The sequence below is a fragment of the Rutidosis leptorrhynchoides genome, chromosome 5 (assembly GCF_046630445.1).
Source record: "Rutidosis leptorrhynchoides isolate AG116_Rl617_1_P2 chromosome 5, CSIRO_AGI_Rlap_v1, whole genome shotgun sequence".
In the NCBI taxonomy this organism is placed as follows: Eukaryota; Viridiplantae; Streptophyta; class Magnoliopsida; order Asterales; family Asteraceae; genus Rutidosis; species Rutidosis leptorrhynchoides.
This window is the reverse complement of record NC_092337.1, coordinates 161,529,929-161,539,752: the sequence shown is the minus strand read 5'-3', so window position 1 is coordinate 161,539,752 and position 9,824 is coordinate 161,529,929. Positions and strand designations below refer to the sequence as shown.

The 9,824-nt window shown below is 35.3% G+C and overlaps 1 long non-coding RNA gene across 2 annotated transcripts; it reads right to left on the bottom strand.

The window, feature by feature from the left end:
• Nucleotides 1-4,716: 4,716 nt before the first annotated feature.
• Nucleotides 4,717-6,826, bottom strand: LOC139848047 (uncharacterized). Of its 2 annotated transcripts, XR_011759811.1 has the most exons (5): nucleotides 6,661-6,826; nucleotides 6,263-6,530; nucleotides 5,303-5,430; nucleotides 5,026-5,165; nucleotides 4,717-4,773 (listed from the first exon to the last, which is right to left on the bottom strand). It is a non-coding gene; the product is annotated as an uncharacterized lncRNA (long non-coding RNA). The 2 variants fall into 2 exon arrangements; XR_011759810.1 differs by having other exon boundaries at nucleotides 5,026-5,430.
• Between the last annotated feature and the right edge of the window lie 2,998 nt (nucleotides 6,827-9,824).

The following is a 9,824-nucleotide window of genomic DNA, read 5'->3' as shown; positions in this document are numbered from 1 at the left end:
GTGCGACTGAAATTCACGACGATTAATTATGGAATCAATGTATTTTTTGGCTGGTCAAAATCCACAATATATTGGTCAAGTTGAAATTCAGTTTGAGCAAGTCCTTTCCACACAACGATCCGGTTTTCAAAAACTCCAAATAAAACATACAAATCATTTTTTCAGAAAGTATACATGCTTTCCCAACTAATGTATATCATTCTTCTTCAAAGCACAATTGTTCAGGTTGAGCAATTCCGTGTTTGTAATAGTATATGTCCATTGAATCTGGATTTTTCGGTAACCTTTCTCGAAGGAATTCATTCAACTTCTGCGTATCAAACCCGCGAACATCAACATTATCAAATGTAGTCTTCTCGCCTCTTGAGAATTCTGTATCATCTTCAAAATCGCAGCAGTGATATACGTCAATTGAAATGTACTTCGGTTCCATATTTGACATGTGTTTATGAAACTGTCGACATGCACTTTTATAACCATAACATAAATCGGCCTTATAAACGCCGGTTACTGTTTGTTACCCAGCCATTTATTGTTTTACAGTTTACCATTTATTATTTTTCAGCTTCTACTATTTTTTGACAGCTTTTACTGGAACCGGCTATCAGAATGCCGGTTTATGAAACCATACTGTTTGACAGCTTTAACTTAAATCGGCTATCAGAATACCGGTTTCAGTCTTGTCAACTTTTAATGCCGGGTGCAGTCTTGTCATCTTGTAAGATCCTGTTTTTCAGTAGTGTGAGACGCCGTCCAAACAGGTGGGATGCCGTCCTAATGTGAAGGACTGGACGCCGTCCTGAAATCTGGATGCCGTCCAGTTGAACTGGCGGGCCAGCTGTGTTCTTTTAGATATTAAATGGGGATAGTTTGGTCTTTTCACTTGTGAGACTAATCTAAGGCCACAAGATCAGTTCATGGAGTGCCATTACTCCATTTTCAACCACCACTTCATATCCACTTCAATTCTAGAGAGAGAGAGTGATTCTTGTGTGAGAAAGCTCAAATCGAGGAAGAAAAAGCTTGTTTCAGGTCAAGGCGCGTGCTTTAAAGTTGTTCATCTAATCCCTAGCTACATTTTGAGTGTAGTGGTAAGTCTTAACCTTGATTTCCTTATTTTAATTGGTTAGGGGTTAGGGTTTGGGTTAGTGATGAACATAAAACCCATTTGTTAGTAATTTGGGAATTTTTGGGTAAGTTTGAGTCATAAGGACTCAAAGATGACTAACCTAGAGTTTTGAAATGTTAAATGTGTTTATGAACCTTAAATTGGTTAGTTAACTACAAGCACGCCTAGATGTTACGTAAGTGGGTGTTATTTGGCTATATGGTAACCCGAATGGGCGCGTAACGCTCGAAATGGGTCAAGCGGGTCTTTGATGACCTAAGTTGTTAAATAAGTATGTTAACACACTAAACTTGTGATTATATGGGTATTAAGACCATAATTGGCTAGCGTTAGGGTTTTGTCGAAGTTGACCTAATTTTAGGGTTAAGTGTGCAAATGGGTCGGAATTGCACCAAGGGTCGAAATGACGCTAGGTTGGTGAGTGAGTTGGTTGACCAACTTGATTGTGTGTTTGATATGTGCCTAATATAATAGGTACGTTACGTTGAAGGTTGCAAGTTCGGCTAACTTTCACAAAAGACTATAAGGTGAGTGGAGTAATTATACGTATGTGTATATGGCGTATTTATTTGTGAATGTTATGGTATGAACCATCGAGCCGGTAGTGCCATAACATGTATGTGACAAGTGTCAAAGTGTGAACCATCGAGCCGGTAGCACTATAAAATGAGGCGTGAACCATCGAGCCGGTAGTGCCGAAGAGTGAACCAAAGAGCCGGTAGCACTATAAAATCATGATGTGAACCATCGAGCCGGTAGCATCAAGTGTGAACCATCGAGCCGGTAGCACTATAAAACAAAGTGTGAACCACGAGCCGGTAGCACTATAAAAGAGTATGACTCAATCGCTTATGGTGTGAACCATCGAGCCGGTAGCACCATAGCTTTTATGGTTAACCATATGGGGGTTTGTTGATTGTTTAGCATATTATATATATATATATATATATATATATATATATATATATATATATATATATATATATATATATATATATATATATATATATATATTTGTTGAGTATATGCTAATGCGGTTTTGTGATATTGCACAACTTGTTAGTATTACGAGTATGATGACATGCTATTTGAGTTACAAGTTTATATACGATATTGTGTAAGTGGTTATACATATATGTATAACTATTGCACTCACTAAGCTTTAGCTTACCCTCTCGTTGTTTACCTTTTTAGGCTCCGGCGTGGATAAGGGCAAAGGTATTAGGTTGGATTAGTGACTCTCGGGGGATTAGCTTTTTGGAAGTTCGGCCAAGATTTGGGTAGTTTAACCCCAAACACCATGCTCTAGTGTCGTTTGGAAATTAAACTAGAAAGGTCGAAACTTGTATTTTGTACGAAACGTGTAACTCGGGCCGATGTGGGCCCGGCTATGTAAAACTTGTTTTGATGATGAAAATCTCTTAGTTTAACTTATTATAACATATTGTAAAAAGGGTTTCGTCTAAAAATGTCGGGGAGCGGGTTTTCCGCACGCGTAAGTTGGACCCCGTGATCAGTCCCTGGTAGTTCATTGGGACGCCGTCCCAAAAAGCTGAACGCCGTCCTGGCCTTCAAATCTGGACGCCGTCCAGATGTACTGCATCAGAAATTTTTTTTTAGAGTGTTTTTGAGGTAACGATGTCGGGTCGTTACACAACTTTTACTGAAATCGGCTATCAGAATATCGGTTTATCAATCCATACTAGTCTATATGAACACATGTCTATTTGTTATTTTGATTGTATCACTCTTTACTCCACACATATCACTCTATTACTCTACACCAATGGATCCATGGATTGATGTTTTCTACAAGGGTCAGTATTCGGCCGATATGAAACGGTACACACTCGGGGGGGCTAAAAGTATGAGTATTTCGAAGCTGTTTGAGTGGATCAAAGAAAAAGTACTCATCGAACACTTGAGCGTGATGTATTATCATGTTACGAAAGAAAAATTTGTGTTTCTAAACGACGAAGAGGAATGGGATGAAATAAGAACAAAAGCAATTATCAGACGTGAACCTATAGTATTGCATCTGATTTAATTATGTGTTTAGTTTTACTATATGTAACGTTTTTATTTTATGTAATGTTTTTATTTATGTCACGTTTAATTATGTATTTTCTTTCTCAAAAAAATGTAATCGTGTGTATGTTTATTAATAAAAGTGTTGTTTAAAAATTGTTATATTATTAATAATAATACCGATAATATTAATAAAGATATATTGATACGATACAATGTTTATTAATAAACACAAACTAATACAGCATTTGAAACTTAAAATCACAGCCATAATTTAAGAAATAAATAATACGCAACAAACTAGGCAACCAGACGATTTCTATCCTGAATACGATAGTCACCCGATGTTGATATGCCAAGATTTCTGAATAACTTGGTAATCATCATCCCAAATGGTAACGGTGCATTTAAGCTTTTCCTAGCTTCTTGCATCCGATTAACCCTGATGTATCCCACATCAAAAGATATACCATTTGTGATCCAGTAAATCATAAGAGCTTCAATTAGAAGCACTCTGTTAGAGTAATCGTCCACCACACAAATGGAATGACCATTTATGTTGCTACGATGATAGTATATATTTTCAGTTTATTGGCTTCAAGAAAACCAAAAAACATCTTTTTTATTTAGAAACAAAGGTTAAAACGGTTCAACACATGTGTTGACAACATCAAGTATAGAAGTGTCGCCAACAACATGTGTCTCAAGAAGATCTCCATCAATTTGAGTGGTAGATTTGTAAGATTGCAAATCCTCCAGTTGGGAGTCCCAAAACATTGTTGAATGTATCCATATCCCAACAATATGGTATACCTTTCAACATAAACCTAACATTTTTGTCTTCTTCGGAAAAAGAAAAATGATGATAGAACTCACGTACACAATCAGGGTAAACAACGAAAATATCAGTTATCATATAGAACACTGATAATTCTTCAAACTGCTCGTATTGAGTTCATGATCTTCTATAGGCTCAGTTCCTCTTAAAACAAACCCCATTGAGGATTGTCCTGTGACGACGATCCATAGTGAGAAAAACGAAATGTGAAAAATTATTGTTAATATTATACTGGAATTTGAAGACAACGATTAATAATACTGTCCGTTTAAATAGATCTCCAAAAGATTAAAAATACCATGCAAACCAATATTCCATTTTTCAGTTTGTCAGTAAAAGCAGACAAACCGGCATTTCAAATGCCGGTTTTAGTGAGTTTAGGGCACGAGGGCCAGAACCCTAAATCCAGTACCAGGTACGGATCAAACCGGCATTTCAAATGCTGGTTTGATTTGAAAAATGATAAACTGGCATTTCGATTGCCAGTTTACCTATGTTTACAAAATCTAACTTTGAAAATCTATTTCTGTAAACTCCTTTCAAATATTACTATTTTTTTTAAAAAAAAATCGAACCCTTATTTTGACGCTAACAATAACAAAGATGCTTGTCTGCATTTCAGCAAGAAGATTCCTTTCAATTGCATTAAATGTTTCAGTGATTTTCAACTCGCTTGATTTGTTGATAAGTTCTTGTATGTCAGTATTCATTCTTGTTTGCCTGATTGCCTCCACAATCCGTGTTGTTTTTGCTCAGCCACAAAAACCTTCTTTGAAACCTTTTGAAAATGTGTGAAATTTATTGATGTCAATAAACAATTTAATTTGCCAAATATTTTAGCTGGTAACAAGTTGATAAATGATGGAGAAAATTATATTACAAAAAATAAAATAAATCAATATCACCATAAAACATACTCTTTAGTTACGAATATATTCATTTTCTAGACATTATATACAAGATGTTCTTAGACCTCATGATACTCTCGTAGAATAAAATAGGGTAAATGAAAGGTATTAGAAATCCTTACCTATAGATATCTAGCCAATTAGATTGCATGCTCTTCGACAAAAATTTCCCAGGACTAAAAGGCTATATCAAACTACTCAAAGGAGACAATTTCACAGTTTAGGTATGCTTTCTCTGCAGCCAATACGCCCTGATAACACCCTTCAATAGTGCTCAATTAATTAAACACTAATGCATCACTTTCAAATCATAGTTAATATATAGTTGACTATGAATCATATACAAATTCCAAAAATGCACAAAGCTGAATAGACTTTGGATTATATGTGAATACTTACAATCGTACTCAAGAGAACAATCACAATAGTGGTGATAAACATTGTAGCATTGTTTGGATCGAGTGTTACACCCTTTAATGGAAGCTTATGATACAATTTTGTCACAATTCAACACCAGTGCATATAAACTGCAACAAATATAATCTAATACACAAATTAATGATACTAACAACATGCTTAAGTTCATGTTTTCATACTGAGATAAAGGCATTAGGCACTATAAGGTAATCAGCACGAACAACCAACACTCAAATTAAGGATGATGCGTGCAGTGTAGACAGTTAAGTATTGATGTGTTAATAATATAGAAAACAATAGGAAAAATAATCATAAAAAATTAAATGGTTTAAAGAAACTTTGAAGGAGTATAAGAAAGTTTATCTATAAAAACAACAAACATCATGAACATGTAAAAGTTCTATGTTCCACATGTCAAAAGTAATAAAACTTACACATTTTTGCGAACCTAAAAAGTGCAAAGTCGGTGATAAAACATGGAAATAAGTATATAAATCACAATTCCTTCATTTTCCAGTTCAACTTCTTGTTGTACTTTTATCTTTGAAGTATAATTATATCGTTTAATGTAGCTTGTTCTAGTTCAAATAAAATGAACACAATACTACTTCTCCACAGCTAACTTTAACAGCAAATATACATAATAAACAATAAGTGTATTAAATAAAAGTATAGCAGATGGACATGGACTCATTCAAGAGTAAATCTACAAAGAATGTCACCTGTGTAAAAATTTCTCCAAATCTCTCGATTCAAAATCAATAAAAAAAAACTACAATATGTCTAACATAAATTCTATTAAGGTCAACTACTTTAGTCTGATCTTTAATGAACAGGTTAGAACTTCTAATTAAATCCTTATATATTACGAGTACAATATATTAGTCTTAATCACCTTAATCCCCTTATATAAGAATAATCAAGCATACAACGAAAAATTACCTCAATCAACAAAAGTAATCGGATCGGCGCGCGAAAAACTGAGAACGTGGTGATGAAAGTTGGAAATCCAATTAGAGAGAACTTACTAAATCAACCTTAATTGCAAATGGAGAAATTAATGAGAGAGATAGTTAGGGCTTCAATTAGAAAGTTAGGGCTCAAATTAGAGATAATTTATATAAATCATGCAATTAGCGATGAAATAGCGGCGAGTTCAGATTACGTGTCGATGTGAAGCGGCGTAGATAAACGAAGCTTATCGCGCCACCTGTGAAGAAGATAATAATCAACACAACAAAATAAAGTGAAGAAAATGTCGTTAGTTAGGAAAAATGAAATAGGTAATGCATCCAAAGCTTTTGGTATATGAGATGGTGAGCGATTGAAGTAATTCGTACCGTTATTTTCGTCGGAGGTGATAGATTCGAGGTTGCGGTCGTCGGTAGTAAACAAAGGTTTGGGAGGGAGTTTACGGTGGAAATCCTTTAAACAATGGTGGATGTGCAGAATTGCGGTGGTTCCTAGATCCCTACAATCATTAGTTTTGATACCAACTTTAACACCCCCACCAAATTCACTTGACAGAATGTTAATCATCAATCCTACAGTAATAGTTACACCCTCTATATAAGACGTTTTTATCAGTATTCGCATATATTATTTAAAATATTTTCAATAAAAAGAAAAATGACTCAAAAGTCGATATAATACACTTATTGAAAATAGAGTATTAAATATTTCTAAATGTGAATAATCAGAGTTTAAACACAAGGACTGGATCTCCAGTTATGCAGCATGCGACCTCTAAGCAAACAACGGAAGCAAATCATCTAGTACATTAGATAAGACATGCTAAAAGGTCAACACAACGGTTGGTGAGTTATAGGTTTAGTTTCACAACAAATAAAGATATACCATAAAAGTTTCATCGTTCAAAAGTTTATGGACAGCAGAATGTCAAAGTTTAAATCATTGTAGACAATAAATATGTCAAAGTTCTAATCTTTTGTAGACAGTAAATGTGTCAAAATTCAAATCATTGTAGAAAATAACTATGTCAAAGTTCTAATCTTTTGTAGACAGTAAATGCGTCAAAATTCAAATCATTATAGACCACGATATTTAATCCAAGAATAGTTACCAAAAGTGTATGTATTTCCTGAGCACTCGAATTATGAAGCTTAAATCTTGCGAATAGTTTAGAACTACGCGACTTCCTTTACCCTATCTTAGTATACACTGACCAAGTGTACAGTTTACGAAGTAATATTGCACCCCAGTATGCAGGGTGGGGTTCGTCAAAACCAACAGATCTGTCCATATAATTCATGCTTACAAAGTATTTAACATATTCGAGCTAAGGACTTGTGGTCTGAACTCATGCATTACGTAGTTTAAATTAACGTGTCTCGTTGTAAAATCTGCTCCAAACAGTGTGTATTCACATGTAACATCCCGTTTTTCCCGTACATATTGAAAGGTACATACTTAATCATTGTACGTTTGTAACTTGCTAGACTATGCGTAAATGTCTAGATATATATATATATATATATATATATATATATATATATATATATATATATATATATATATATATATATATATATATATATATATATATATATATATATATATATATATATATATATATATATATATATATATATATATATATATACTTGATAATGTGTGCGAATACAAGTTTATACATGGGCTTTGTTAGCGTTAAGTCTTATGAGACTATTGTTGAAGGTTAGGCGAATATAGGAAGCGAGATTTAAGTGTACGAATTAAATAAAATCAAATTTTGTTTAAGGTTGTCGAAGTGTCCAGGTGACGGCCAATGCCGCGCCGCGACACATTGGGCCGCGCCGCGGCATATAAAGCAAATCCAGATCAGCAATTGGATTAAGAAGGGTCGATTTTCCCCTTATGTGTCGCGCCGCGACAAAGGGGTCCGCGCCGCGGCATTTCAAGCGAACCAGGTTCAGAAAGTGGGTTAAGAGAGGTTGTTTTTCCTTCGTAATGTCGCGCCGCGACATATAGCGCCGCGCCGCGACAACTCTGCAGTTCTGACTCCGATTTTAGCTCAAATTGAATGACTTCAAGGGGCAAATTGGTAATTTCGCGTATAAATCAGATGGGAGCATTGAATCCCAACCACTCATCCATTTCATTTATTTCTTTTCTCTTTTCTTTCCAATTTCTCTCCCAAAACTTAAAACCCAATTGAATTAAAAGCAAGATTTGAGAGTGAAGGATTGAGGGTTGATCTTTGGAGCAAGAATTAAAGTTGTTCCTTGTGTCTCTAGCTACGCGTTGATAGTCTCGGTAAGTTCTAACTCTAAGTTTTGAGTTTTAATTAGTTTATGCTAGGGTTTTGTTCATTTGGAACTTATGTGACCCATTTGGGGTTAAAATGGGCGAACTTGGGTTGTGTTGAGGAAAGAAAACCCAAATGGCCATAACCTAGGGTTTGGTCTTATGATTTGGGGTTATAAATGTTAAATGGCGTTTTTAGTCACTAACACGCTTGTTAAAGTTGAAAGAGATGTTATTTGGGTCATGTTTGACAAGTTTGGTAGTGAAAGTGTTAAATGGATCCAAAATGGGCTAGTTGACCTAGTTTGGGTGAAATGGGTATGAATTAACCTAAGTTTGTGTTAGTTGATGTTAGTAGACTTAATTTACTAGCTTTAGTGATTAAAGTCGGGTCTTGGCCATTTAAGGGCGGTTTTGGTATGGTTGAGTCATTTAATACGAATTGGGTCATTAAATGCTCAAGTAAGTGTAATGTGGTTAATTCCACTAGTTGTGTAATCGAATGTGTACTTATGTAATTAGGTACTTTGCTTTGAAGCCTTCGGAAGCATTTAAATCACCACCGAAGTGTTAAGGTGAGTGGAATAATTATATGCGTAGGTATATAATATATTTATTTGTGGTAGCGTGAGATGTGAAGTGTCGAGGTGTTAAGACACCACGTTTCACGTGACGAGTGAAGCATCGAGGTGTTAAGATGCCACTCGAGGTGAAGCATCGAGGTGTTAAGATGCCACCTAGGAGTGAAGTGTTGAGGTGTTAAGACGCCACTCCATGTTAAAGGGTGAAGTGTCGAGGTGTTAAGACGCCACCCGAGGGTGAAGTATCGAGGTGTTAAGATGCCACCCGGGGGTTAGTGATACGAGGTGCCAAGTACACTAATGGATGTTATGAACACCAATGGGAAATTCGAGTACCATCCCTTGTACGATTGGCTAACCATGGTTATTGTGTTGTAGTGTAAGCATATTATATTGTACGGTTTGTATATATGCTATTGCATTGCTAGCTTGTGATATTGGAAGTTTATAGTTTATAATTGAGATGATAAGCTAATTGTGTTGCTAGCATGTATGCGGTATGTGTTTAAGTGTTTGCAAGTAAGTATATTATATATGTACGTGTATAATTATTGCATTCACTAAGCGTTAGCTTACCCCTCTCGTTGTTTATCTTTTTAGTCGCAGGTACGGATAAGGGCAAAGGGGTTATCAGGCATTAAGTGGCCCTTGATGAT